Source organism: Canis lupus, chromosome 6 (assembly GCF_048164855.1).
Source record: "Canis lupus baileyi chromosome 6, mCanLup2.hap1, whole genome shotgun sequence".
In the NCBI taxonomy this organism is placed as follows: domain Eukaryota; kingdom Metazoa; phylum Chordata; class Mammalia; order Carnivora; family Canidae; genus Canis; species Canis lupus.
The window spans coordinates 22,789,588-22,796,826 of NC_132843.1; positions in this window are offsets into that span (position 1 = coordinate 22,789,588).

Below are 7,239 nucleotides of genomic sequence, written 5' to 3' on the forward strand. Positions count from 1 at the left end.
AAATCTTGCAATTTGCAATGATGTGGATGGAAGTAAAGTATTGTGCTAAGCAAAATAAGTCAGAGAAAGGCAGATACCATGTGATTTTATTCATTATGTGGAAATTAAGAAAAAAAAACAGATGAATGTAGAGGAAGGAAAGGAAAAATAAAATAGGATAAAACATAAAGGGAGAAAAACCATAAGAGACTCTTAACTATAGGAAACAAGCTGTGGAGAAGGTGGTAGAGGGATGGAGTAATTGGATGATGGGCATTAAAGAGGACACTTGGGGGATCCCTGGGTGGCTCAGCGGTTTGGCGCCTGCCTTTGGCCCAGGGCCAGATCCTGGAGTCCGGGATCAAGTCCCGCGTCAGGCTCCCAGCATGGAGCCTGCTTCTTCCTCCTCCTGTGTCTCTGCCTCTCTCTCTCTCTCTCTCTCTCTCTCTCTGTGTCTATCACAAATCAATCAATCAATCAATCAATCAATCTTTAAAGAGGACACTTGATGTAATGAGCACTGGGTATTATATGCAACTGATAAATCACCAAATTCTACCCTGAAATTAATACTACACTCTATGTTAAGAAACTTGAATTTAAATAAAACAAAAACAACAATAAATTGTTCTGTTTATATTCAAAAATCATACATCTTCTGTTCTTGTAGGATATAGGATTCTATACACCTCTGTGATATCAAATTTGTTAATCATGTTAAACTTTTTTATATTCTATGTGTATTTTATCAGTTAGCGAGAGGGAAAAAAGATAAATATTTGAGGTAATAGATGTGTTATCTGACTCAGTATGGGGAATCCCTTCAGAGAGTACACAGATATCACATCATCGCATAGTGCACTTTGAATATTCTATACAATTTTATCAATTATACATTAATGATGCTGGAGAAGAAAGTCAGAAAGAGCATTCCTGATTAGTTGCTGTATTATAGATCCCCTTATAATAAATTCCATTCAATTGATCTTTCATGTCACTTCTAAAATAAGCTTCTAAGGAAGCTTCTATACGCTGTGATTCTCAGAGCTAGTTGCAAGGCATTTATTCAACTTTGTTCATAGCATAATATTATTATAGGTTAAGGGCCAATAATTTTAGTGTGGGCTTTGCAAAACTGAAATGTATGCTTGTCACATATTTCCTATTTAATCTTTAAGCATGTTTTTCATTTGTTAAATGAGTTCTTAATATCTCCTCAAATTAGTTTAAAGTATAAAACGAGGTAGCAGATGAGAAATTATTTGCAAATGTAAAGGTCTTAAGGGCAGCTCAGTGATGCATCTGTCTTTTAAAAGCAAAAATAGGAACTTAGAAAACAAAACTGCTATCAAACTATTGTCTGTGCATTGACATTGAGCCAAATATGTATTTATCTAGAATGTTTGTGATAAGATTTGCTTTCATTTTTGCTTGTTAAAATGCCCCCAAAGCAAAATAACTACTGATATACCTAAGTGACTAATGGACTAACAGAATTTTACTTAAGTACCTGAAAATTACACTTCCTAGCATGATGATTTTTTAAAGATTTTATTTATTTATTCATAGGAGACACAGAGAGGCAAAGACACAGGAAGAGGGAGAAGGCTCCCTGTGAGGAGCCTGATGTGGGACTCGATCCCTGGACCCCGGGGAAGGCAGCTGAAAGGCAGATGCTCAACCGCTGAGCCACCCAGGTGCCCCCTAACATACAGAATTTTTAGGAATTCTGGTTTGGAGGAATTATACATAGGTGTCTTAACATCACAACATGTCAGAAGAAACATAAGTTGAAATGATCTTTGAAAGCCTAATAGCACCTATTTATTTAAATGGTTCACATATAAATATGTGATAAACTTTTTCCCCCCACAAACCTGCTCATTTTTCTGTTTTCCTATCCATTCTATTACCAAACACAGTAATCATGGAATTATTCTAAGCTATTCCCCATCCTTTACAGAACATTATCAAATTGAATCAATTCCATCCCTAAATTTTCCCTTGCATTTATTCTCTCATCTCCTTCCATGTGGCTACTATTTTAAATAAGGTCTCTGTATTTCTTGCCAACATTTCCAGTAATTTTAACTTGTCTTCCTATCCAGTCTCTTCCTACTCCATATTCTTCATATGTGCCAGATTTCACTAAAACACAGTTGATTTGAGCATCTCCTTGTTGAGAAATCATTTGGAGGCTCTATACACACAAAGAAAAGTCTAAGTCTTTAATATAGTTTAAACAGGTTGTTCTTGACCCAACTCCTACATATGTTCAAGTCTATCCTTTACCCCTCCACTCCATGCTCCATGGTTAAAACCCTGCTCACCTCAATCTGTCCACCTTTCTCAGATGCCAGCATTCACTCAAAACCCCAGGTTTTCCATGGCTTTCTCTCCTAATTGGTAATAAATTAATCACTTCATTTATATGCTAACTTAACCTCGTGTACATACTCCTATGACAATGTTTGTCCCCCTGTAACCATATAATTGTTATGAGACTTGGCTTTGGAGTCAGGGAACCCAGGTTTGAGTATTTGTTCTGCCATGGACTTGCTAGGATACTCAGAGCAAGTCAGTGTCCTACGCCTCAGGTTCCTAATCTGACAACAGCATTATAATATCCACTTCATAGGATTTTGGTGATAGTTAAAAATGAGATCATTTATGGAAAATAGAATGTACAATTTCTGGAGTATAGTAAGCACTCCAAATATGAAAATTACTATTTTTATCATAGTTTATCACAGTTAGTAATAGTATTAACTATTACCAAACTTCTCTGTTGGATAATTAGCTATTTAAAAGGAAAAACAATCAGTTTCATCATTGTATCTCCAGTCCTTGATTATACAGTGCTTGGTATATCCAAGGCAACTTATTAATATATACCAAATTAAAAAAGAACATAGAATAAAAATATCAAAGAAAAATTAAAATTTTATAGTCTTTGAATTTATCCTTATTACATCCTAATTGAACTGAACTGAGTGTTTTACAGTATCACTAAGAAACTAATGATATCTTGATTCCGAAAAAACAAGATAAGAGACTATATATTTAAGCAACAATAAAATACATTCTTTCTTCCTCCTATCTCTTCCTCTTCAAAGTAGGCAACTTTTTTTTTTTTTTTTTTTTTTTTTAAGAGAGAGAGGAGGGAGCAGAGGTAGGGGTAAAAGGAGAGGAAGAGAGAGAATCTCAAGCCGACTTCCAGCTGAGCATGGAGCCCAGAAACGGAGCTGGGCTTATTCTCACAATCCTGAGACCATTACCAGAGCTGAAATAAAAAATTGGATGCTTAACCAACTATGCCACCCAGGCCCCCCAAAGACTGAGCAACTTTTTGATGCATGACTTTACCCCACTGAGACATAGAAATGTGAGGTATTTTCTTTACACATTAAAAGGAATGGCTACATTGGAAGTGGATAGAAATAAACAATATGACACTTTGCAAAACCATATTCTTTAGAAGCACAGCATCATATTACCAACTTTCAAAGCGCAGTTGCAATATAAATTTTGTTTTATTAATGTCCTACATATCATGTCTGTCTTTTCATTTACTTACATTACTCATGCTCCATTTAATAATTTCTCTTTGCTCTGAAACTTACACTCTGTCACTTCTAGAAGATTCATAATTATTTTTTATAAGACTAGAAAAGAATTTGAAAAGTTAGGAGTGATGATATGATAGTGTTCAAGAAGATATATTTAGTATAAAATATCCAGTTCAGTTAAAGTGCATTCATCACTTAACTGCATAGATAGTGATGTCATTTTTTTATTAATCTGGCAAAGACCAGAGAACTTGGAGAGTGACAAGTATCCTGTGTGTGTGTGTGTGTATGTGTGTGTGTGTGTGGGGGGGGGTAATTTATAAATTGCATTCTTTTTTTTCTTACCAAAACAAACATGAAAAGAAAACCTTACATCAACCTGGTGAAACAATCACTAGTATTTTTGTACTCAAGTGGATTTTTGAAGCATAGTACATGGTTAAAGTGAAATTAAAAAGTGCCAAACTACATTAAGTTTTACTTTTCATTTTTTTAAAACATTTTATTTATTCATGAGAGACACACACAGAGAGAGAGAGAAAGAAAGAGAGAGAGAGAGGCAGAGACACAGGCAGAGGGAGAAGCAGGCTCCACGCAAGGAGCACGACTTGGGACTGGATCCCGGGTCTCCAGGATCACGCTCTGGGCGGAAGGCAGGCGCCAAACCGCTGAGCCACCCAGGGAACCCCTATACTAAGTTTTAAATAAAATTTTTGAGCAGGTAGCAACACCAGACTCACTACATCTATCCCTACAGTTCGCACATGAGAAAAGTAAGACCCAGGCATGCTAAGTATTTTTTTACATGCTAAGTTTTGATGTTTAAATCAGGTTGATTTAAGAGATGAGTAATGTGTATATAAACGTGGGTATTGCTTTTATCAATATACTTTCCCTTAAGTTCATACGTTAAGTTTACCCTTTCCACAGGTTTCAGATAATATCTTGTGGGCCATTGTTAATGTGGTCAATTTAATGATGAGGAAACTAGTTCCTAGTGTCAAAGAAGGGTACCTAAGGTCACACGGCCAGGTAATTCTCGTCAGGTCCAGTTCCTTGATAGTCATCAAAAACATATTTGGTAGGGGGATCCCTGCATGGCTCAGCGGTTTGGCGCCTGCCTTCAGCCAAGGGCGTGGTCTTGGAGACCCGGGATCGAGTCCCTCGTCGGGCTCCCTGCATGGGGCCTGCTTCTTCCTCTGCCTCTCTCTCTCTCTCTCTCTCTCTCTCTATCTCTGCTGAATAAATAAATAAAATATTTTAAAAAACATATTGGGTAGATAAAGAAGGAGATTTCTAATTAGTGCAATAAATAATTGAAATTTTAGATCACAGTAGCTCCTTTTCTAAATATACTACTTGTCCATGATGAAGACACAGTATATTTTTTATTCTTGAGTAAATTGACCTATGATCAACCTATTCACAAGTCCTCTGAAAAGAAAAGAAACATAGTTTCTCAATCTATAACTTACTAAAGTAATAGGCCTATCAAAAATTTAAGTGAATTTTACTCAGAGTGAAAGTCCATTTCTTAATGAATATGTTATGCCACCTGCACATAAATATTAAGCTAATAGTGGACATGCTTGATATTTTCCAAAATAAGCATATCAGAGGAAAAGAGACACTTATTTACAGATCTACTGTATTTCTTCTACCTACCCTCCACAAACTTATAATTCTTTTTAGATATATAAAAGTTTACAAACTGAAATAAATTGAAGAACTTTTTAGGGGTTTGTTAGGAAGTAACGCACCCCTTTCTAATGTATCTTTTATGCACCAGTGGGCAACATACCCCTGGTTGTAAAAGACAGTGTTGTGGATAGGGGCATAAATCTTATCATGAATATATGCCAATACCTTCCAATTTTCCACTCTTAATGTTCACTCTAAGACAGATTTTCTCTTTCTTGATAAACAAAACAGAATTGAGGGCCTGTAGCATTATTGAAGGGATAAATAAATTCTTCTCTGCCTAAAAATATTACTCAGAATCATTTAGATCTTTAGAATTAAAAGCCATCTCAGAAGTCATCTAGGTTAAAGGGTCAGCTTCCGCACTTCTAGAAAGGGAAATCTTTATCCTTGAGTCACATTTTTGCCATTTCTAGTTATGAGAAATTCAAAGTCTCCCTGCAGCTTTTATACACTTTAAAATATTTTCCCTGAAAAATAAAGAATAATTCCAATCTCTTATACATAAGAGCCCTTGAGATGGTTGAAGTCTGCTACTAAGCTCTCCATTTCCCATAAATTTTACATCCCTATGACACTCTAAATAGACATTTTACTTGATTTTGTTAATTATGGTTTTTTATAGCCATGAAAGTAACAAGACTGTATTGAAAGGAAATGATAAGTAGCAAGGTTGGATTAAAGACAAATGGCAATTAATATGATAGTAGTTTACACTTATAAGATTCTAGGACTTTGAGCCAGGAACGTTTTCAGAATTCTTCTAAGAGTGTCTTGTGTAATAATATTTATGTATTTACTTATTTATTTAAATTCAATTAGGCAACATATAATACATCATTAGTTTCAGATGTAGAGTTCAGTAATTCATCAGTTGCATAACACCCAGTGCTCAGCACATCATGTGCCCTCCTTAGTGCCCATCACCTAGTTACCCCATACCCTCACTCAGCTCCCCTCCAGCAATAATATTTAATCTTCATAATAATCCTATGAGCTACTATTATGAGAATGAGTGCTATGAGCTTACTATTTCCATTCTATAAATGAGTAAACTGAAGCACAGAAAGATTAATTGATTCCTTCATGTTCACACAGTAAACGGCTAAGCTGGAATTTTAATCAGGGCAGTCTAGATTCATAGATATATGCTTATTCTCTCTGCCTTACGATAGAACTTTCAGAGAACAAATGGGGCAAAGCAGAACTCCAAAATGTAAAGCAAATTATCAGTCAACAATCCGAATATTTAAAAAAATCCAAATATATGGCAACAAGGAGAAGAAACAAACTAGGAAATAAAGTTAGCACATACTGTCAGATAATACAATTGAGCTAATACAGTAGTATATTTAACTTGTAATTTCAAATGAATTTTAAATTTTTAAAAACTCCAATTCATTATTTATTTAAAATATTTTTTTTCCTGTGGTAGGTGGTATCATGTGGTCTCAAAATTGTATTATTACTGAGAAGAGAAACCTACAAATATATTAAATCGGTCTTGAGTTGTATCTTCCGTGACATCTTAATAATACATACCATCCTACCATCCTCATTTATAAATATAATGGGATAAAAGCAATTTTCCTCTCTATTATTGGTTCATTTTGCATAAGACCCAAACACTCATTGTATGAATAATTATTGTGTCATTACTACATACCAGGTACAACTGAGCATCAAACTATCATAACAAAAGACACTATCTCAGTCTTAAAATCATTTATAGGCTGGTGGACAGAACAGAGAATAAATCATAAATTATAATGCACAATAAATTCTAGGATACATGTAATCACAAGTATTGTGAGAACAGGCATGGTTTAGGTGACCCTGATGAAAAGAGGGAATCATTGCACTGAGTCTTTAGGAATCTTTCAAGTTAACTATGGGGAAAAAATGGAGCCAATAAGCCTCTGAACAGAAGTAAGACATGTTATAAAACCTAGAGGGAATAGAAAGCATTGAGCATTGGGAAAATTGCAAG